The sequence below is a fragment of the Nycticebus coucang genome, chromosome 12 (genome assembly GCF_027406575.1).
Source record: "Nycticebus coucang isolate mNycCou1 chromosome 12, mNycCou1.pri, whole genome shotgun sequence".
NCBI lineage: Eukaryota > Metazoa > Chordata > Mammalia > Primates > Lorisidae > Nycticebus > Nycticebus coucang.
The window spans coordinates 83796882-83820965 of record NC_069791.1 but is presented as its reverse complement, the minus strand read 5'-3'; the positions used below and the strand labels follow the sequence as shown (position 1 = coordinate 83820965).

At 43.4% G+C, this 24084-nt stretch overlaps 1 protein-coding gene across 9 annotated transcripts in view; it reads left to right on the top strand.

The window, feature by feature from the left end:
* The window catches only part of KATNIP (katanin interacting protein), a 243581-nt gene that overhangs the window by 145923 nt on the left and 73574 nt on the right, over positions 1-24084 (top strand). The gene's annotated exons all lie outside the window — the stretch shown is intronic.

The following is a 24084-nucleotide window of genomic DNA, read 5'->3' as shown; positions in this document are numbered from 1 at the left end:
TCTCCCATAATCCTTGTAGCTTTCCTTCGAGGTAGGTTCTCCAAGGCATAGAGCAGGTGATTCACACAGCTGGAAAGTGGCAATAGGCTGGAAAGTGGCAGCTGAGGCTTAGTATCAGGGGCTGGCACAAGGAACCTTGTCTTTTGGGAGCCAGGGTGGACACAGGTGACCAGTGAGGAAGCCAGGTCGTTCAGGGTGGAGAGGGTGGTGCCTCAGTCTCTGAATGTTACCAGTGGATGGATTTAGACAGTGAATTGGCTTATTGAGGAGTCGGGTTGTAGGTAAAAGACTAGGTGTGACTCTTTACCCTGAACAATCTAGAGCAGCAATTCTCGAACTGTGAGTCGTGACCCACAGGAACTGTATTAAAGGGCTGTGGCATTAGGAAGGTTACACTGATCTAGAGTAAAAACCTGGATGGGGGGATCCTGCAGTGAAGGGGACCCTGGCTTGTCACATGGCTAGGCGCTATTACTTAGACAAGCTAGGCGCTATTACTTAAATATTTGTTCCCTCCAAAACTCAGGTTAAAATTTAATCTCCAGGTGGCAGGATTGAGAGGTGAGGCTTCAGCCAGGTGCAGTGGCTCATGCCTGTAATTCTGACACTCTGGGAGGCTGAGGCAGGAGGATTGCTTAAGGTCAGGAGTTTGAGACAAGCCTGAGAATGAGTGAGACACCCTTCTCTACTAAAAATAGAAAAGTTAGCTGGGAGTGGTGGTAGACACCTGTAGTCTTGGCTATTTGGGAAGCTGAGGCAGGAGGATCTCTTAAGCCCAGGAGTTTGAGGTTGCTATAAGCTAGGCTGATGCCACTACACTCTAATCTGGGCAACAGAGTGAGATTCTGCCTCAAAAACACAAAAAAAGCCAGGTACAGTGGCTCATACCTGTAATACTAGCGCTCTGGAAGGCTGAGGCCAGGGGGTTGCCTAAGCTTGGAGTTAGAGACCAGCCTGAGCAAAAATGAGACCTGGTCTCTACTAAAAATAGGAAAACTAGCCAAGCATTGTGGCAGGCACCTGTAGTCCCAACTACTCAGGAGGTTGAGGCAAGGGGATTGCTGAGTCCAAGAGTTTGAGGTTGCTGTGAGCTGTGATGCTATGGCACTCTACTCAGGACACACAGAGAGAGAGAGAGGTGAGGCCTTTAAGGGGTGATTGGATCATGTAAGCTCTGCCCTTGTTAATGAGTTAATCCATTCATGGATTAATGGGTTGATGGGTTATCACAGGAATGAGACTGGTGGCTTTGTAAGAAGAGACATGTGAGCTAGTATGCTCAGCCCCCTCTCCATGCGATGCCCAGCACCACCAAGAAGGAGGCCCTCCCCAGATGTAGGCCCTCGATCTTGGACTTCTCAGCCTCCATAACCATAAGAAATAAATTTATTTTTCCTTATACATTACCTGGTTTCAAGAATTTTGTTAAAAACAACAGAAAACTGTCTAAAGCACTGGGGTAGGACCTGAGTCTGTGTCACTAGCAAGGAAACTCAGGCAACCCAGGTCCCCAGAGCTGGGATCTGTGCATGCATAAGCCACACAGTGCTGAGACCCCTGTGGCAGGTCCTGATCTGCTTCCTGTTGCAGTCAGGAGTAACCCAGGAACTGCTGTGGACAAACAGAGCATCCTGGCATGAGGAGCCAGAATCTGATGGGGGCAAAGTCAGCACCAAGCTGGTTCCTGGGGACTTTTTGGTAAATCCCAGAGTCAGGAAAGAGGCCTGCCTAGGACCCAAGGGAGACAGAGGTGGGAGGCGACCACTGCTGGCATGTCATGGTCCCTGCAGCTGGTAAGGTCACCAAGGTGTCACCTTTCTCACCTCAAGGTGAGAAATAGATAATGGAGAAATGATCTATAGGAGTCAAGAAAAGGATACAACATGTAAGACGTCAGAAAAATCTGGCAAATTAGGGCTCTCCCAGCTCTGGTCAGATGGGAGCTGGGGAAGAGAGGGGGAGAAGGAGCTGTGGGACCAGATGGCAGCCAGGGTCAGCGGTGGAGCTCCCACAGCAGGTAACGATGGGGCGACATTGTTTCTTTTACATCTTCTGCAGCAGCCTCACTGACTGCTACTTGAGCTGACAGATCTCCAGCCTCTCCTGCTGGTGCTGTCTTCACTCTATATAAGGAAATTAAAATGTTTTTTCAGAAGTTCCTCCAAAAGTGGTTGTTAAACAAATGAAACCCAGGGTAGTGTGCCACTGCACAAAATCTCTCAGAGCCCCCAGAAGGATGGGAGCAGCACAGTGCTGACCCTGTACCTTTCCCAGCTACCCTCCTGAGCTAACTGGAACTTCCTTCTTTCATGATGTGCTGTGATCACTATTTTTTCCATTATCTGAGTAATAAAAGTAAGAGGCAACACTTACAAAGCACAGAACTAGCTTCTGAGCAGTGTGTAGCACCACACATTTAATCTTATGTTTGATCATCCTCAGCATTATTGTGCTGAGGAAACTGGGGCACAGAGAGGTTAAGGAATCTGTCCAAGGTCACACAGCCTATAAGTGGTGAAGCCAGTATTTGAGAAGGAGGCAGAATTTCTACTCTTTTTTTCCTTCCATTATTTATCAGGAGGCAACAGAATCTCTGCTCTTAACTACTCACTATTCAGCCCCTTCAGGTGCTAGCTAAACTATTATTTTATTTTCTTTCTTTTCTTTTCTTTTTTTTTTGAGACGCAGTCTCTCTGTCACCCTGGATAGAGTGCTGTGGTATTAGCTCAGCTCACAGCAACCTCAAACTCTTGGGCTCAAGAGATTCTCCTGCCTCAGCCTCTCCTTCTCCTGGCTGGGGCTACAGGCACCTGCCACAACCAACGCCCTGCTAGTTTTCCTATTGTTGTTTTTTTTTTTTTTATTGTTGGGGATTCATTGAGGGTACAATAAGCCAGGTTACATTGATTGCAATTGTTAGGTAAAGTCCCTCTTGCAATCATGTCTTACCCCCATAAAGTGTGACACACACCAAGGCCCCACTCCTCTCCCTCCTTCCCTCTTTCTGTTCCCCTCCCATAACCATAATTGTCATTAATTGTCCTCATATCAAAATTGAGTACATAGGATTCATGCTTCTCCATTCTTGTGATGCTTTAATAGAGATGTCTGGCTCTTGCTCAGGCTGGTCTTGAACTCCTGAGCTCAAGCTATCCACCCACCTCCATCTCCCAGAATGGTAGGATTACAGGCATGAGCCACCATGCCTGGCCCACTATTATTTTCTTTAAAAAATACCTATGTCACCCTGGTCCTAAGGAATAACATGCCTAAAAATAACAGGTTTGAGTCACTTGTTATATTTTTTCTAATGCTCATTAACATAAATATATTGATGTTTTTAAAAATTAAGCCATGTATCGACTAAAATCATCTGGTATACTGTATTAGTTTGCTAGGGCTGCCATAACAAAGTACCACCATCTGAGTGGCTTAAACAATGGAAATGTATTACCTCACAGTTCTCAAGGCTAGAAGTCCAAGATCAAAAAGTTGACAGACACTAGGGAAAGGTCTTTCCAGTCCTCTTTCCTAGTTTCTGGTAGTTCCTTAGCTTGTGGCAGCATAATTCCAGTCTGTACATGACATTCTCCTTATGTGCATATCTGTCCCTATGCCCAAATTAGCCATTTTTAGAAAGACAGATTAAGGTCCACCATAATGACCGCCTCTTAACTTAATCATTTACCAAGACCCTATTTCCAAACAAGATCATACTCATAGCCACTAGTTAAGACTTCAACATCTTACAAGGGTACATGTCAAATCTATTAAGAGTAGATTATAAATGTCTTAACACAACAATTAAGTAAGTGAGGTGAAGGCTATGTTAACCAGTTTGGTGTAAACATTCCAAATTGTATATAAAATCAGCACATTGTACCCCATAAATGCATTAATATACACAGTTATGATTTAATTAAAAAAAGACTTCAACATCTTTCTAAGGGACACAATTCAACCCATAACACACACTTTTATGGACAACACTTTGATAAATAGGGCTTCATTTAATTAATCTATAATCTGCCTTTCCCCAATGAGTTCTGACATGGTCTAACAAATGATATATAGTGTGTAGTACAAGACCATAAAAAATACGTGAGGAGAAGAGAGTGAAGAAAAAACAAGAATGTGAAAAGAAGATGAAACCAGGAGGTAAACAAATGAATGCCTAATGTAGTTACTCTTATGACTCTGAGATTCCTGGCCATCAAGGCAAAGAAGCATGCATTCATATAAAAAATACATGTCTGAGTCTATCTGATAAAAAGTAGGTTACCAGTTGTTCTGGTATTTGGTTCTTACAATTTCCATCAATATTGGTGGAAAATGTAAAAACAATGGTCCGTCAATATTCTTAAAGAGGACACTGTTAGAGTAGCAGAATACAGGTTTGAGTCTCAGCCTTTATCTAGGAAATATACTTGTCTCCTACATAAGTCAAATTTGAAGACAGAGTTCTGTGGCTAAGAGGAAAGTTGAAAACCCCAGCATGTCACTACCTTCACACTGAAATGAGATTACAGTAGAGCCACACCTTACCCAATATTAGGCTCAAAAAGTGCAGGAGGCCAAAGCTACTCTTAGGAATCCCTCTTATTGATGATTAAATGCAGCACATATGGCTTAATATAAATGACCTCATACAGATATGTCATCTCTCGGCAAGCCTAAGACAGTCAATCTCTCTTCCTGTGTAGGAAAAATCATGGCTTTTTGGATAATCCCCAGATAAAACAGTTGGCCTTGTGTAGAGTTTTAAGAAAAATGTGTGTTTTTAAACACTGGCATCATGCTGAGGGTGCTGGAATATTTACATTACCAGAGGCACATGGAACCTGAGACTTCCTGAAAGAGTGGGCTGCTTACATGTTTTACTCTGTATTGGTAGGGCTGTCTTCTTTGATACCTGTAAAATTAGACTTTATATATCTTCTTAGTGAATTGAACCTTTTATTATCACATATTGTTTTTCTTTTGCTCTAGTAATGCTTTTTGCCTTAAAGTCTTTGATACAGAGATACTTCAGCTTTCTTTTGGTTATTTATTTTTTCATCAATTTACTTCCAAACTTTCTGTATCTTTATATTAAGGTTTTTTTCTTGTATGCAGTATGTAATTGGTTTTTATTATTATCCTCTAACAATCTGTGTGTTTTAATGGGAACATTTAGTCCATTTATGTTTAATGTAATTGCTGATATATTTGAGTTTAAATCCACCATCTTGTTTGCTTTTTATTTGTTCCGCTTGTTTTATGTTCTTCTTTCTCTCCTTTCTTGCCTTCTTTTGAACTGATTACTTTGTGTATTCTTCTCTTTTCCTCTTTATTAGCTTGTTAGTTGTATATTCTTTTATTATTCTTCTAGTCATTACAAGAGATTACAACATGCATTCTTGACTTATTAGAGTTTACTTTAAATTAGCAAGTTTACCATTTCTCATTCAGTAGAAGTACCTTACAACTCCATAACTCCATTTATTCCCCTCCCAACTTAAATGCATTTTAAGTCTCTCTAGGCTTTAAACCCCACTAGACATTGTTGTTATTATTATTTTTTTTTTAATTTTTTTTTTTATTGTTGGGGATTCATTGAGGGTATAATAAGCCAGGTTACACTGATTGCAATTGTTAGGTAAAGTCCCTCTTGCAATCATGTCTTGCCCCCATAAAGTGTGACACACACCAAGGCCCCACATTGTTGTTATTATTATTTTATACAGCCAGTAGTGATTTGGATTTTCCCATATGGTTAACCTTTCTGTGCCCTTCACTCCTGGCTACTTCCAATTTTCCCTCAGACTGTAGCACTTTAGTCTGTCACAAGCTCGGCTCAGCTTCTCAGTTAGTGTAGCCTCTTTAGAATCAGCAGCACCTTGAGAAGAAAGACCTCCCACATGTTGGCTTCACCTCTCAGGGTTTCTTTCTTCTTTCTTCTCTTGGTCATGTGATTCCTCCTTACTCTTTGTGCCTTCCAACATTTCTCTCTTCAGGCAGATTTTATAATAATTGGTCCAATTTTTCTATTTGTGTTCCAGGGAAAGATGGAACTGAATGAGCTAGTCTGCCATTCTAGAAGTGTAACCTATTGCCTGCACTCTTTGAAGAGTTATTTCTCCCCTTGCCCCTTTTTCTTTGGCTAAGCCCATAAAATTGAATTCGTGTCAATTAAATGTGCATATAATGCAACTCAATAGCGTCATTCCTATCACTATAATTGTCCTAAGGAAATGGCCTCATGTCCTATGTTACTCCAGCCTCTATGTATAAACCTCTATAACCCTTCAAGAAAAAACTAATATAGTCTCCTTCCAAAGACTATATGTCCTTTAAGAGACTGTTGTCTTCTTGGGGGTGAAATAACATTAGTCTTTAATGCAGAAAGTTTACTGTCCAAGTTGTCAGAGTGCTCCAGGGGAGTGATATATCTGAACTGCTTTTCCCAGACAAGCTGCCATCCACAGAAATAAAGTAACACCCCTCAACGTGAGTGAATTAGAGAACCTTGACAGCCTTGTAGTTAGCATTTCTGTCAGGAGAGTCAGGAGAACCTACAATAGAAAAGCTATTCCGCTGCAATCCAGACCTTCATATTAGTCAGTGTTCATTAACAGCAAGTGACAGAAATCCAAATTGGCTTAAACAACAAATGAAAATGTGTTGCCACAGACCTGGAAATTCCAGGGTTGTAGACTTGGTCCCCGGCATGGTAGGATTCTGCTGCTCAGATGCTGTCACAGGAAGCTCTTTCATCACTTAGCTCTAGGCCAAGTTCTCAAACTTGGGACATGCATCAGAATTACTTACAAAGCCAATTAAAACACAGATTGTTGAGCTGGGCATGGTGGCTCATGCCTGTAATCCTAGCACTCTGGGAGCCCGAGGCAGGTGGATTGCTTAAGCTCAGGAGTTAGAACCAGCTGAGCAAGAGCAAGACCCTGTCTCTACTAAAAATAGAAAATTAGCTAGGCATTGTGGCAGGCATCTGTAGTCCCCGCTATTCAGGAGGCTGAGGCAAGAGGACAGCTAGAGCCCAAGAGTTTGAGGTTGCTGTGAGCTATGATGCCACAGCACTTTATCCAGGGCAAGAATGAGATTCTATCGCAAACAAACAAACAATAAAAACTTGGACAGGCTGAGATTATTGGAACTCAGCCCAGAATTTGGGATTTACTGGATCTGTGGTGGAACATAAACATTTTAATTCCTAACAAGTTCCCAAATGATTCTGATGTTGTCCATGGACCACACTTTGAAACCACATCTCTAGTCACCGTCAGGCAGTTGTTACCTATGTGGCCCAGAGATGGTTCCCAGTGGCTCCAGGCTCCCTTCAACCTGCTTTGCAACCCCAGGAGAAAGACTGTTGCTTTCCTAGTTCCAATGTGAATCCAAGAACCAGCTCTTTCCTGATCTAATCTCCATTCTCTATGGTCAGGAAGAAGTAGTTCCCTCATCAACCAGGCTGGGCCAGAGGTAGGGTCATTTTCACCCAAAAGACTGAGGGAGTGAGGCAAGGTGGTTCCCCAAAGGAAACTCTGGTGCTGTGAAAATCATCGCTCTGAAGAGACCAAAATCTGCTGTTCATTTCTATAAAGATCAACCACGTGGGAAATTTTGCTACAGATTCTTCAGAAGTAGAGTGTAGAGTAACAGACTGTAACATAGAGGAAGGAGTAGAAGTCATTTAGTCTGGGGTCTTTGATTGCCTCCCTTAAAAATCCCATGCATTGCTGGGCTCAAGGAGAGACAGCAGCAGCAGCCTAAGTGTTAGGGTTACATACAGCACCTGCCATGAAGAGGCCCCAGAAGAAGTTTTAACGGTGACAGGATCATAGGCCTTGAGAAGCCAGAAGTGCTAGCTGGTTATTACTGCCTGACAATCCACCAAAAGTGTAGTGGCTTAAAACAGCAACTTTATTATTATTGCTCATAAGCCTTCAGGTGGACTGGGCAGTTCTATAGTGAGCTAGCAGGTGGCTGGGCCAGATGGCCTAGGACTCTACGACAGCCTCACTCACATGTCTGGTAGTTTAATTTGTCCTGAGGACCTTGACTGGGACAGCTCATCTCAGCTCTGTGTGGTCTTATTATCCAGCACTGGTGGTCTCAGGGCAGCAAGAGAGCACAAGCCCCATCATGTGGGTGCTTTTAAAAGACTGCTTGGTCATGATTGCTAATATCCTGTTAGCCAAGAGAGTCACTAGGCCAAGCCTAGCTAGAGAAATAGACTTTCTCTTGATGGGAAATGATGAAAAAAATCACACTGCAAAGCCATCCACATACCAGGATGGGAGGAATTTATAGCCACGTTCTGTGATCTCCTGTGCTATGGGAAGCAGGTTGCCTGAGGATGCTGGGACACCTTGAAATGCTTGGAGGCTTTGGAGTCCTCAAATACAGGTCACTGTACCAGAGTGCACATCCCCTTCTCCACCTCCCCCTTGGATTTTTAAGGCTGGTGTGGATCTCTCACGACAAAACCGAGCTAAATCTGCTGTTTCCCTGGACCTTTTGCCATATATAGTGTACAGTTTCCAGGTCTACCAGGCATGTGACTTCTGTCCCTATCCAAAGGGGTTGCCACCACCTAGCTCCACCCAATGTATGCCACATACTATGAATTCTGGTCCAGAGTTGCCAGATGGTATACTTTTCAAGAGATGCCAGGAATCCCAATTTTCAGGTGGATTTCCTCTTTTTTGAAAGCTGGCATCTACTTCCAATTTTTCTAAAAGAGTAAAAGTTACACAACACAGATCCATAGGCAGGCTATGCATGCAGGGTGCCAGTTTATGATTGCTGTAATAGACCCACCATTTCAGTGTGTTCCTCGGTGACCTCTAAGCCCCCTTGCATATAGTAAGGGTAATTTGGAGAGACTCTGAATTTAAGCTTTTTGAGGCACAGCTGGCAGATGGGATCAAGTCACCCGGCTGGTGAGCCAACCGACAACCTCAAGGCCTCACGTCTTCTTTGTGACATGTGTTGCATTCATGGTAAATCTCCTGAATTGATGCGCTTTTTGTTTTTCTGGAAGAAAGAGGAAAGCCAAGCTCTGGTGAAGCAAAAAGAAAGTGAAGTTATCGGAAGAGGGATGGTTCTCAACCAGAAAAGAGCATTTTGGGATAAATTAAAATGTGCAATTGGGCTTTTGCCAGTGGCAGCAATTTATTGTGTGAGTCAATCTACTATTCTCTAGATCTGTGATGAGAATAAATCCACCTTTGTGTGGTGTTCAGACCGGCGTTCGCCCAAGTGACCGATGTGAGCATCAAAAAGAGTTAAAAGGTGGTTACCTCGCATGGTGTGAGGAAATGAACAGCAGAGTAGTGACTTGGAAGAACTTGGGCACCAGCTTCGGTTGGTGCTGGGAAGCCATGGTGGGGCAAGCTCTGATAGCGGAGCTGTGGAGTTGACCTTCACTTGGAGAGCGTGTGATTTAATTTTTAAAAGCATCTTCTTAGCATAATATGACTCAAAGGGCACACACAGTGCCCGGTGATCGCTTTGCTAGAGGAGCATTTCCTCCCAAATGAAAGATGCTCAGGGACAAAAGGTTTGTGCAGATAAAACTGGTCCCTGCTGGAAGAAAATGACTTCATGAATATCCTTTTGCAAGAAGAAGTGAGCTCAGGGTTGCAGCGGCCAATGCAGAGCATCTCACCTGCTCATGGGCCATGGATAGGGGGCTCCCTAGCTGCATCAGGGTCACTGTTCTGCCCCAGCTTCAGACTAGTGAGGCCCAGGAGGAAGAACCTCTTGCCCACATATTGCCTGTAAAAAGATAAGGGTCAACACACAGCTCTTTTTAGACAGATTTTGTAAGTGCTCTATGTGGGAAACGGCGAAGGAACTTGTAAATTTCAGGTGCTGCCCGAGCCGTCTACCAACACTGTTATTTGCACCCCAAATGTCAGGGTGCTACACATGATCTTGGTCCCTTATTTATAGAATTGTCTATAGGGCCTGAAGAGGGCTTGAGTTTTTCAGCTGTGATTTACTGCAGGTGATAGAGAAAACCATATGCTTTAGTGAGATTGACAAATACTGAGATTTACGAGGTTTGGGATTGAAGTCATTTTTCATCCATTCATTCGACAAAAATTATGATGCTAAGTGCCAGGAATATGACAGCACATAAGATGGGTGTGACTTCATGAAGTAGCTGAGGCCTGTAGGGGTCTGTAGCCTTGAGCTCCGTGAGGACAGACCCCCACCTTCTCCACTTCCCTTGCCACTCTGCAGTGGGCCAAGCTCTGCCCATCTCAGGGCCGTAGCACTTGCTATTACCTTGGCCTGGAATAGCCACCACATTTGGATGTTCATGGGCTCACTGCCTTTGGGCCTCCAGTCAGATGTCCTCTTCCCTGACTATGCTTTTCAAGTGACAGCTGTATCCCCTCCCGCCATGTTTCTACCCTGTTCACAAGCCTGTCCATGTGACTGTGAGGTCTGTAAGGGCAGGAGTGTATCTGTTCCATCCACTGCTGTACCTCTGTGCCCAGAGCAGCATCTCGCCCAATACTGTGCAGGTCGCATGCCTGTGTAATGAAGCGCCTTTGGCCTTGCCAGTGATGCATTTCTGTGTCAGGAGCCAGGATGTGTCCATGCTTCAGCTCCAGTGCAGCTCAAGACCATTCTTCAGCTTCCTTCACTCCTTTGGTCCTGTCCTACCAACTATTTCAGGGACCTGATCCTTTTTGCCAGGAGTGAGGAAGATCCCTGTGGTCCTCCCTACCTTTGCCCCTCACCCATGTTTCCATCACAGTAAGATCCCCCACCATAACTTAGGGAGCAGAGTTCCTTCCAAGCCTTATGTTCTTCACCCATGTTTGTTTGACCTTCTCCTCCCTCCAGTGGCAGAGCAGGCCAAGTAACTGATGAGAAAGGCAACAAGGAAGACAAAGCAGGCTCCAGGGGGTGAGCAGAATGCCTGGGCTGCATTTCCAGCAGCTCCTTACTTTCCTGTCCCCTGGAGTTGCAGTGGTGACAAGAGACAGTACATCAAAGTCAGAAAGGGTCCCAGTTGATGTTTATCATGTAGGTCATTCATCCACAGGGGCTATGAAGTTTCCTTTGGGTGCCCTTGACCCTCTTAGGGAGCAGTTTGGCAAGGCCCTGGCCTATATTAGAGCCGCCCTGGAGTTCTTTTGCCTCTCACAGCAGTTCTTAGAAACTGCAGTAAGTCAAAAACAAAATTAAAAAAATTTTTAAACAAGATTTTAAAAATTTCACATAAATTTAAGACTCTAGCTTTGCTTATGCAGTAGAAAGCATTTAGCAATACTAGAAACATAGTCCTGTATGGTGAGGTTTGGCAGGCTAGAGCTGGGGTGTGTCCTCATGCAGTAGCACTCAGCTCCGGGCCGTCAGTGTCACTCAGGGTGCCTGCCTCTGTCCATGGGGCATTTGTATTCTCAGCCCCATTCCTGGGTGCCTGCAAAAGCTGGTATTCCCTCATTTTATTACAGCCTGGTGTTCCCATAAAAACCCACAGTCCCAGCAGCTCTGTGGCTGGCTGTCCTGGAAGCCAGCCCAACAGAGCCTCTGTGTGTCTCCTGCCCTCTCCTGCCCTCGCCATTCTCAGTGTTACTATCTGAACATTCAGATGCAACATGCTAGCAGGAGCAGGGCAGGAAAGTCAAGTGCTTCTACAGTGATCTTTAATAATCAATAGCTGATGGTTTACTGAGGTCATGAAGATGGAAGGAGGCTGTTTCTCTGTAATCCTTGCACCAGGTTACATGTGTATACAGAACCCTCAAGAGGTAACACCTGCAAAGTCCCAGTTAGTCTATTATAGTCTGACGTGAACGCCACTCTTTAATACTACTGTGAAACAAGCCAATTCAGTTGCCTATGTGACATTCACATTTCCACCCCATACTGCCCTCTCCAGTTCCATACTCTTGCATGCACAGGCCTACTCAACAGCTCTGCTCTGATGCCAGGCTCACATCTGAACCCAACTTGCCCCAAATTGAGACCCAGCTCTTCCCTTCCCTCTACCCATAGCCCTCCCCAGCTTGGTTGAAAGCAACTCCATCTCCCACTTCTCAGACCAAAACCCTCAGAGTCATCCTTGATTTTTCTCTGCCTCTCCCACCCGCAGTGGTCTGTCAGGGAATCCCGCTGACTATCTTAAGTGGTTATCCAGAATCTGACCACACTGTATCCCCACCTCCACTGCTGCCTTCTGTTACCTGGACAGTTGCAGCAGCCCCTCACTGGGCTCTGCACCCTCCCCTCCCTTGTGCCTCCTCCCCTTAGCACCTAAGTCAAATCCATTCCTCCCCTGCTCTGAATCCTTCAGTGGCTCCCTATTTCCCTCAGAGTAAGGGCCTTACAGTGACCTGCCCACCTGCCCCTTCAGGTTTCCTCTCAACCTACACCCCCTGAACCGCTCCTACCCCACAGACATGTGGCTGTTCCGGTAAATACCGCATGCCTCCTCCTAGCATTGGTGCCTGTGATGCACTTCCCTGATCCTCCACAAGCCCCATCCTGCCCTGCACTCAGGATCTCCCTTACCCTGATCTGCTCTTCATGGTTTTCCACAGTATTTTATAATTTATTTTATAATTTCTCTGTTATTTTATTTCTACCTAATGTCTTTCATCATGAGGGGAGTGGGCTCACTATGCCCCCAGTGCCAAAAACAGATCCTGGTGCAGATATGGATTTGTCCAAGGGATGAGATTCAGTAGGTAAAGCTTCTTTAAGTATCCCAATAGAAATATTTTGAATGAAGTCATGTGTGGGCTCACACCTGTAATCTTAGCATTCTGGGAGGCTGAGGCGGGAGGATTACTTGAGCTCAGGAGTTGGAGACTAGCCTGAGCACAAGTGAGACCTTGCCTCTAAAAATAGCTGGGTGTTGTGGTGGATGCCTGTAGTCTCAGCTACTTGGGAAGCTGAGACAAGATTGTCGCTTGAGCCCAAGAGTTTGAAGTTGCTGTGAGCTGTGATCCCATAGCACTCTACCAAAGGCAACAAAGTGAGACTCTGTCTCAAAAAAAGAAAGAAATCAAAAAAGATTTTGAATGGTTCTATACTTAAATGAAACCTTTTTTGGCAGTCCTCTTGCCACAGCCTCCTGAGTAGCTGAGACTACAGTTATCTGCCACAACACTTGGCTACTTTTTTCTCAAGTAATCCACCTACCTCAGCCTCCCAAATTGCGAGGATTACAAGTGTGAGCCACCACATCCAGCTTTTAATGAAACTTTTTTTTTTTTATTGTTGGGGATTCATTGAGGGTACAAGAAACCAGGTTACACTGATTGCATTTCTTAGGTAAAGTCTCTCTTATAATTGTGTCTTTCAATTGGTGTGTCACACACTGAGACCCCCCCCACCCTCTCCCTACTTCCCTCTCTCTGCTCTTCCTTCCCCCACCCCTTCCCTCCTTCCCTCTCTTTGCACTTCCTTCCCCCACCCCCCTCCCTCCTTCCCTCTCTCTGCTCTTCCTTCCCCCACCCCTTCCCTCCTTCCCTCTCTTTGCACTTCCTTCCCCCACCCCCCTCCCTCCTTCCCTCTCTCTGCTCTTCCTTCCCCCACCAGGTTACATGTGTGTACAGAACCCTCTGCACTTCCTTCCCCCATCCCCCCTCCCTCCTTCCCTCTCTCTGCTCTTCCTTCCCCCACCAGGTTACATGTGTGTACAGAACCCTCTGCACTTCCTTCCCCCATCCCCCTCCCTCCTTCTCTCTCTCTGCTCTTCCTTCCCCCACCCCCTCCCTCCTTCTCTCTCTCTGCTCTTCCTTCCCCCACCCCCCTCCCTCCTTCTCTCTCTCTGCTCTTCCTTCCCCCACCCCCTCCCTCCTTCTCTCTCTCTGCTCTTCCTTCCCCCACCCCCCTCCCTCCTTCTCTCTCTCTGCTCTTCCTTCCCCCACCCCCTCCCTCCTTCTCTCTCTCTGCTCTTCCTTCCCCCACCCCCCCTCCCTCCTTCTCTCTCTCTGCTCTTCCTTCCCCCACCCCCTCCCTCCTTCTCTCTCTCTGCTCTTCCTTCCCCCACCCCCTCCCTCCTTCCCTCTCTCTGCTCTTCCCTTCTTCCACCCCCTTCCCTCCTTCCCTCCCTTTGCACTTCATTTCCCCCACCCCTCTCTGTCCTTCTCTCTCTCTCTCTGCTCTCCCCTTCCCCTACCCCCACCATGTACTAGGTCATTAATTGTCCTCATATGAGTATTGAGTACATAGGATTCATGCTTCTCCATTTTTGTGATGCTTTACTAAGAATAATGTCTTCCACTTCCATCCAGGTTAATACGAAAGATGTAAAGTCTCCATTTTTTTTAATGGCTGAATAGTATTCCGTGGTATACATATACCACAGCTTGTTAATCCATTCCTGGGTTGGTGAGCATTTATGCTGTTTCCACATTTTGGCGATTGTAAATTGAGCTGCAATAAACAGTCTAGTGCAAATGTCCTTATGATAAAAGGATTTTTTTCCTTCTGGGTAGATGCCCAGTAATAGGATTATAGGATCAAATGGGAGGTGTAACTTGAGTTCTTTGAGTGTTCTCCATACTTCCTTCCAAAAAGGTTGTATTAGTTTGTGGTCCTACCAGCAGTGTAAAAGTGTTCCCTTCTCTCCACATCCATGCCAGCATCTGCAGTTTTGAGATTTTGTCATGTGGGCCATTCTTGCTGGGGTTAGATGATATCTTAGAGTGGTTTTGATTTGCATTTCTCTAATAATTAAGGCTGATGGGCATTTTTTTTATATGTTTGCTAGCCATTCGTCTGTCTTCTTTAGAGAAGGTTCTGGTCATCTCTCTTGCCCATTGATATATGGGATTATTGGCTTTTTTTCACATGGATTAATTTGAGTTCTCTATAGATCCTAGTTATAAAGCTTTTGTCTGATTCAAAATAAGCAAATATCCTTTCCCATTGTGTAGGTTGTCTATTTGCTTTGGTTGTTGTCTCCTCAGCTGTACAGAAGCTTTTCAGTTTAATGAAGTCCCATTTGTTTATTTTTGTTGTTGCAATTGCCCCGGAAGTCTTCTTCATAAAATATTTCCCCAGGCTGATATCATCAAGTGTTTTTCCTATGCTTTCTTTGAGGATTTTTATCATTTCATGCCATAAATTTAGGTCTTTATCTATCTCAAATCAATTTTTGTGAGTGGAGAAAGGTGTGAGTCCAGTTTGAGTCTTTTACATGTGGATATCCAGTTCTCTTAATGAAACTTTTTTCTTGAGACAGAGTCTCAAGGTGTCATCCTGGGTAGAGAGCCGTGGCTTCACAGCTCATAGCAACCTCAAACTCTTGGGGCTCAAGTGATTCTCTTGCCTCAGCTTCCCAAGTAGCTGGGACTATAGGTGCCTGGCTATTTTTGTTGTTGTTGCAGTTGTCATTGTTGTTTAGCAGGCCCTGGGCAGATTCGAACCTGCCAGCCTCGGTGTATGTGGCTGCCGCCCTACCCACTGAGCTACAGGCGCCACCTAATGAAACTTTTCTAATATGGGAAAAATCCAAACATAAATGAGATATTGCAGTGACCCCCATGACCTGGCCCTGGCAATAATCAGTGTCTGACCAATTTCATTTTTTTTCATACTTCTAAATATTCCCCAGATTATTATGAAGCAAATCCTCATCTTCATTAATTTTATCTGTAGTTATTTTAGTATTTTTTTTTTAGAGACAGAGTCTCACTTTGTTGCCCTCAGTAGAGTGCCATGGCTTCACAGCTCACAACAACCTCCACTTCTTGTGCTTAGGCTATTCTCTTGTCTCAGCCTCCCGAATAGCTGTGAGTATAGGCACCTGCCACAACTCCCTGCTTTTTTGTTGTTGTTGCAGTTTGGCCGGGGCTGGGTTTGAACCTGCCACCCTCATTATATGGGGCCAGCACCCTACCCATTGAGTCACAGGCACCACCCTATTTTAGTATTCTTTTCTCAGTACAGCTGCATAGTACTCCATTGGGTGGGGAAACCATACTTTATTTTGTTTAAGTAGTCTTTTTAGGTGCTTTTTGAATAGCACTGTATATTTTATAAAACTAATTTTCCATGGGATCATTCAGAATCAAATGCAATTTTGCAAAGCTTTTTCTCGTAAATTGGAGTGTAATTACTTTGCAATACTTGTTATCCATGTAAAACCATAACAGGAAATCAAAAGAATTGCAAATTGCCCATCCTTCTCCATAACATTATACAGTATTTTATTCCTTACAGATATTTTGTTAGAGGGTTAATTTTTTAAAAACATTTTATTTTGATATAATTGTAAAATTGAAGTTACAAGGGTAGTACAAATGACAGTTCCACCTTCCACCCAGATTCACCAGTTGTTAACATTTTGCTTCAGTTGGTTTTTGCTTTATATTCTCTCCCTTCCCGCATATATGTATGTTTAAATATAAATTACTAGAGAACAATCCAAGATGGTGGTTGAGTAACAGCTTCCCTGCAACAGGGCACAGTGAGTCTGGGGAGATAAGACTCCAGGCATCTCTGGCTGGTGGGATCTGCCTATAATCATCCCTTTGAGGATACAGGGAGTCAGCAAGGGACTTCTGACCCCAAGAGGAGGACAAAAACAGTGGAAAACTGGCAAGTGATTGTGTGTGTTCAATCGACCTAATCCCTTGGGCAGCTGTAAGTACAAGCAGCAGTAGACTACAAGCCGGAAAGGCCTTACCTGTGAACTGTTTCAGTGTTTTTGGACTTGGCCCTCAGTTGAACTGCCTTGGGGAGAGCTTGAACAAGAGTGCAGAGAACTTTGGGCATTGTCTAGGGCCCCAGACTGAGCCGCTGAGCCGGATGGAGCTAGTAGTGTTTGGCTGTGGGCCACAGGGAGCCATTGTGAGAGAACTGCCCCAGCAAGCTCCACAATCAGGGTCGCAGAGCAAGGATCGGGCAGGAGCTAGTAACCTAGTTACTAGGTTACTAAATGCAGGGACTAAGCTGACTTATAGCCTTAACTTTCAGGGGCAGAGTGAGACTGGTTTTGGCACACTGGAGCCTCATGCTGTTGCCCTGGGTACAGTGCCATGGCATCACAGCTAATAGCAATCTCAAACTCCTGGGCTTGGCGCCGCCTGGACCTCCATAAGATCTGCACCGTGACCCCCGACCCGCAACCTGTGCCCGCCAGGCATCTGCATGCCCTGACCAGGAACTGTGGGAGCCGCGCAACCCTGTGTCCTCCCTCCTGTACCCTCCCTGCCTCCACACCGGCCCACTCATCTGGCCAGGGACTCTGGTAGCCACGTGCCCTCCAGAGCCCTCCCTGCCTCTGTGCAGAGCCCTTCTCCTGGCCAGAGACTGCTGGAGCCTTGTGCTCTCCATGCCAAAGTCATTGGGTGCCAGGCACTCCCAAAACCGTGCGCACCACCTCCCGCCCTGTTGCTGGATCCAGGTGTGTCACACCCCAGAGCTGCTTCCACAACCAGAGCTCCCTGGCTGGGACAGCCCCAGAGGAACTACACAGGGTCACTCCCTACAAAGGCAACAATAGAATGATCCCGCTGGGGTCTAATCTTGGAGACACACCTCTCCAATTCTGAGGATGGCCAGAGGCAATGGTGAAAAACAATCATGAGGCGAAATCAACAGAAAAATTCTGGCAATATGAATAATAAGAGTGGATCAATTCCTTCAAGGATCAATGGGGCAGACACAGCACAAGATCCCATGCACAAACAAATAGCCGAGATGTCCGAAATCAAATTCAGAATCTGGATAGCAAATAAGATCGAATTAGAATTCCAAGCAGTAACCTAAAAGATATCTCAAGAATTCAACAAATTCAAAGACCAAATGACCAAAGATTTTGACACATTGAGAAAGAAGTTGCAGCCCTCAAAGATCTGAGAAACACAGTAGAATACCTCCATAACAGAATGGAGCAAGCAGAAGAAAGGATTTCTGGCATTGAAGGCAAAGCTTTTGAATGCTCCCAAACTCTCAAAGAGGAAGAGAAATGGAGGGCAAAAACAGATCACTTTCTCAGAGAGCTCTGGGATAATTCAAAGAAAACCAACAATCGTCTTATAGGGATCCCCAAAAGCGACAAAGTACCTTCACAAGGCACAGAGTCTCTTCTCCATGAGATTATGAAGGAGAACTTTCCAGACATGCCAAGAGATTCTGAAATTCAGATAGCAGACAGTTTCAGAACTCCAGCATGATTCAACCCAAATAAGACATCCCCCAGACACATCATAATCAATTTCACTAAAGTTAATATGAAGGAGAAAATTCTGAAAGCAGCCAGATGAAAGAAAACCATCACCCACAAGGGCAACAATATTAGAATAACTGCAGATCTCTCTGCTGAAACGTTTCAAGCTAGAAGAGGATGGTCATTGACTTTTAATCTCCTAAAACAAAATAACTTTCAACCCAGGATCCTGTACCCAGCTAAACTGAATTTCATGTTGAAGAAATTTGCCATAACTAAACCAGCTCTCCAGGATATTCTCAGACCTATCCTCCATAAAGACCAGCGTAATCCTCCACCACAAAAGTAAACCCACCCAGAAAATTTTGATCAAATTCCAACTTCCACAGTCGCAAAAGGATTAAAAATGTCCACCGGACTCTCGAAAGGCTTATCAATATTCTCGATTAATGTGAATGGTTTAAATTGTCCTGTAAAGAGGCACAGGTTGGCTGACTGGATATAAAAACTCAAGCCAGATATCTGCTGCATACAAGAATCGCACCCTACATTAAAAGACAAATATAGACTCAAGGTGAAGGGATGGTCATCTATACTCCAGGCAAATGGAAAGCAGAAAAAAGCAGGCACTGCAATCCTATTCGCAGATGCAATAGTCTTTAAACCAAATGAAATAAGTAAGGATAAGGATGGACACTTCATATTTGTTAAAGGTAATACTCAATATGATGAGATTTCAATTATTAATATTTATGCACCCAACCAGAACACACCTCAATTTTTAAGAGAAACTCTAAGAGACGTGAGCAACTTGATTTCCTCCAGTTCCGTAATAGTTGGAGATTTTAACACCCCTTTAGCAGTGTTGGATAGATCCTCCAAAAAGAAGCTAAGCAAAGAAATTTTAGATTTAAACTTAACCATTCAACATCTGGACTTAACAGACATCTATAGAACATTTCATCCCAACAAAACTGAATACACATTCTTCTCATCAGCCCATGGAACATACTCCAAAATCGACCACATCCTAGGCCACAAATCTAACCTTAGCAAATTTTAAAAAATAGAAATTATTCTTTGCATCTTCTCAGACCATCATGGAATAAAAGTTGAACTCAATAACAACAGGAACCAGCATACCCATACAAAAACACGGAAGATAAACAACCTTATGCTGAAGGGTAGATGGGTTATAGACAAGATTAAGAAGGAAATCACCAAATTTTTGGAACAAAACAACAATCAAGACACGAATTACCAGAACCTCTGGGATACTGCAAAGGCAGTCCTAAGAGGGAAATTTTTAGCACTGCAAGCCTTCCTCAAGAAAATGGAAAGAGAGGCAGTTAATAACTTAATGGGACATCTCAAGCAACTGGACAAGGAAGAACACTCCAACCCCAAACCCAGCAGAAGAAAAGAAATAACCAAAATCAGAGCAGAATTAAATGAAATTGAAAACAAAAGAACTATACAACAGATCAATAAATCCAAAAGTTGTTTTTTTTAAAAGATCAATAAAATAGATAAACCTTTGGCCAACCTAACCAGGAAAAAAAGAGTAAAATCTCTAATTTCATCAATCAGAAATGGTAACGATGAAACAACAACAGACCCCTCAGAAATTCAAAAAATCCTTAACAAATACTACAAGAAACTCTACTCTCAGAAATAGGAAAATCTGAAAGAAATCGACCAATATCTGGAAGTACACCACCTACCAAGACTTAGCCAGAATGAAGTGGAAATATTGAACAGATCTATATCAAGTTCTGAAATAGCATCAACTATACAAAATCTCCCTAAAAAGAAAAGCCCAGGACCAGATGACTTTACATCAGAATTCTACCAAACCTTTAAAGAACTAGTACCTATATTACTAAACCTCTTCCAAAATATAGAAAAAGAAGGAATATTATCTAACACATTCTACGAAGCAAACATCATCTTGATCTCCAAACCAGGGAAAGACCCAACAAGAAAAGAAAATTATAGACCAATATCACTAATAAATATTGATGCTAAAATACTCAATACGATCATAACAAATAGACTCCAACAACACATCAAAACAATTATACACCACGACCAAGTGGGATTTATCCCAGGGTCTTAAGGCTGGTTCAATATACGTAAATCTATACATGAAATCAGCACATAAACAAACTGAAAAATAAGGACCATATGATTCTTTCAATTGATGCAGAAAAAGTTTTTGATAATATCCAGCATCCCTTCATGATCAGAACATTTAAGAACATTGGTATAGAAGGGACATTCTTAAACTAATAGAGGCCATCTACAGCAAACCCACAGCCAATGTCGTATTGAATGGAGTTAAATTGAAATCATTTCCACTTAGATCAGGAACCAGGCAAGGTTGCCCATTGTTTCCATTGCTCTTTAATATTGTAATGGAAGTTTCAGCCAATGCAATTAGGGAAGAAAAGGCAATCAAGGGCATCCACATGGGGTCAGAAGAGATCAAACTTTCACTCTTCACAGATGATATGATCATATATCTGGAAAACACTAGGGACTCTACTACAAAACTTTTAGAAGTGATCAAGGAATACTGCAATGTCTCAGGCTACAAAATCAGCACCCATAAATCTGTAGCCTGTATACCTACCAACAGTAACCAAGTCAAAAAAACAGTCAAGGACTCTATTCCTTTCACAGTAGTGTCAAAGAAGATGAAATATTTGGGAGTATACCTAACAAAGGATGTGAAAGATCTCTACAAAGAGAACTATGAAACTTTAAGAAAAGAAATAGCTGAAGATGTTAACAAATGGAAAAACATACCGTGCTCATGGCTGGGAAGAATCAACATTGTTAAAATGTCTATACTACCCAAAGCAATATATAATTTTAATGCAATTCCTATTAAAGTTCCATTGTCATATTTTAAAGATCTTGAAAAAATAATACTTCACTTTATATGGAATCAGAAAAAACCTCGAATAGCCAAGACATTACTCAGAAATAAAAACACAGCAGGAGGAATCATGCTACCAGACCTGAGACTGTACTATAAATCGATAGTGATCAAAACAGCATGGTATTGGCACAAAAACAGAGAAGTAGATGTCTGGAACAGAATAAAGAACTAAGAGATGAATCCAGCTACTTACCATTATTTGATCTTTAACAAGCCAATTAAAAACATTCAGTGGGGAAAAGATTCTCTATTTAACAAATGGTGCTAGGTGAACTGGCTGGCAACTTGTAGAAGAGTGAAACTGGACCCACACCTTTCACCATTAACTAAGATAGACTCTCACTGGATAAAAGATTTAAACTTAAGACATGAAACTGTAAAAATACTTGAAGAAAGTGCAGGGAAAACTCTCAAAATCAGCCTGGGTGAATATTTTATGAGGAGGACTCTTCAGGCAATTGAAGCAGTATCAAAAATACATTACTGGGACCTGATCAAACTAAGAAGCTTCTGCACAACCAAGAACATAGTAAGTAAAGCAAGGAGACAGCCCTAAGAATGGGAGTAAATATTTGTAGGTTATACCTCCCGTAAAGGTCTAATAACCAGAATCCACAGAGAACTCAAACGTATTAGCAAGAAAAGAACACGTGATCCCATCTCAGGGCAAGGGACTTAAAGAGAAACTTCTCTAAAGAAGACAGATGCACGATCTACAAACACAAGAAAAAAAAGCTCATCATTCTTAATCATCAGAGAAATGCAAATCAAAATTACTTTGAGATATCACCTAACCCCCGTAAGAGTAGCCCACATAACAAAATTCCAAAACCAGAGATGTTGGTGTGGATGTGGAGAAAAGGGCACACTTCTACACTGCTGGTGGGAATGCACAGCAATATGTTCCTTCTGGAAGGATGTTTGGAGAATACTTAGAGACCTAAAAATAGACCTATAATTCCTTACTAGGTTTATACCCAGAAGACTCAAAATCACAATATAACAAAGACATCTGTACCAGAATGTTTATTGCAGCCCAATTCATAATTGCTAAGTCATGGAAGAAGCCCAAGTGCCCATCGACCCATGAATGGACTAGCAAATTGTGGTACATGTATACCATGGAATATTATGCAGCCTTAAAGAAAAATGGAGACTTTACCTCTTTCATGTTTACAGGGATGGAGCTGGAACATACTCTTTTTAGCAAAGTATCTCAGGAATGGAAGAAAAAGTATCCAATGTACTCAGCCCTACTATGAAGCTAAATTATAGCTTTCACATGAAGGCTATAATTCAACTATAGCACAAGGCTATAAGGAAAGGGCCAAGGAAGAGGAAGGGGGGGGGAGGTAAGGTTGGAGGCAGGGTAATGGGTGGGGTCACACCTACGGTGCATCTTAGAATGAGTACAGGCGAAACTTACTAAATGCAGAATACAACTGTCTACATACAATAACTAAGAAAATGCCATGAAGGCTACGTTGAACAGTTTGACGAGACTATTTCAGATTGTATATGAAACCAGCACATTGTACCCCTTGATTGCACTAATGTACGCAGCTATGATTTAACAATAAAAAAAATTTTAAAAATAATAAATAATAAATAAAAAATATATAAATTACTATATTTTTTATACATGTATATAAAAGTATATATTTGTGTATCCCTATGTGTATGCCCTCTACCTGTAAATGCTATAAATAGAGATAGAGGGAATACTCCTATATGTGTATTATACATAATATATATATATATTTTTTTTTTTTTTAACTACTTGAGATTAAGTTGCAGACATCATTCCTCTTTACTCCAGAACACTGCAGATGAGTTTGGACAATTAAGTTCATGAACTCATCGTAGAAAATGTCCTCCTACATTATTACCAGATATCACTATGGTCACGTTCAAAGAACTCCCCTTGGGAAGCTAAGCACCCACAACAGTTCCCAGTCCATTCTGCAAAGCACTTTCAAAACTCTTTCTCTTTTTTTTTTTTTTTTTGAGACAGAGTTTCACTTTGTTGCCCTCGGAAGAGTACTGTGGTATCATAGCTCATGGCAACCTCAAACTTCTGGGCTCAAGTGATTCTTTTGCCTCAGCCTCCCAAGTAGCTGGGACTGCAGGCGCCCGCCACAATGACTGGCTGTTTTCTTTTTAGAGACGGGGTCTCGCTCTTACTCAGGCTGGTCTCGAACCCATGAGCTCAGACAATCCATTCATCTTGGCCTTCCAGAATACTAGGATTATAGGCGTGAGCCACCACACCTGGCCAGTTTCAAAATTCTCTTTCTAGAATGGCCATCAGAGCTGTCATCGTATGAGGTGTGACGATTAAGTTCATGAACTCAGGCTTGGTGCCTGTGGCTCAAGCGGCTAAGGCGCCAGCCACATACACCTGAGCTGGAGGATTCGAATCCAGCCTGGGCCTGCCAAACAACAATGACGGCTGCAGCCAAAAAATAGCCGGGCGTTGTGGTGGGCATCTGTAGTCCTAGCTACTTGGGAGGCAGAGGCAGGAGAATCATTTGACCCCAGGAGTTGGAGGTTGCTGTGAGCTGTGATGCCATGGCACTCTATCCAGGGAGACAGCTTGAGGCTCTGTCTCAAAAAAAAAAAAAGTTCATGAACTCAGAAAAGGTGCTTTGAAGAGTGCATAGCTTCCTAAGGGGAGTACTTCAAAGGTGACTGTAGTGATATTCAGCAATAACGTATGTAGCACTTGTTTTTTTTGTTTGTTTGTTTTTTTGAGATAGAGACTGAAGCTGTCACCCTGGGTGGAGTGCTATGGCATCACAGCTCACAGCAACCTCCAACTCTTAGGCTCAAGCGATTCTCCTGCCTCAGCCTCCCAAATAGCTGACATTACAGGCGCCCGCCACAATGCCCAGCTATTTTTTGTTTGCAGCCGTCATTGTTGTTTGGCAGGCCCGGGCTGGATTCGAAACTGCCAGCTCAGGTGTATGTGGCTGGTGCCTTAGCT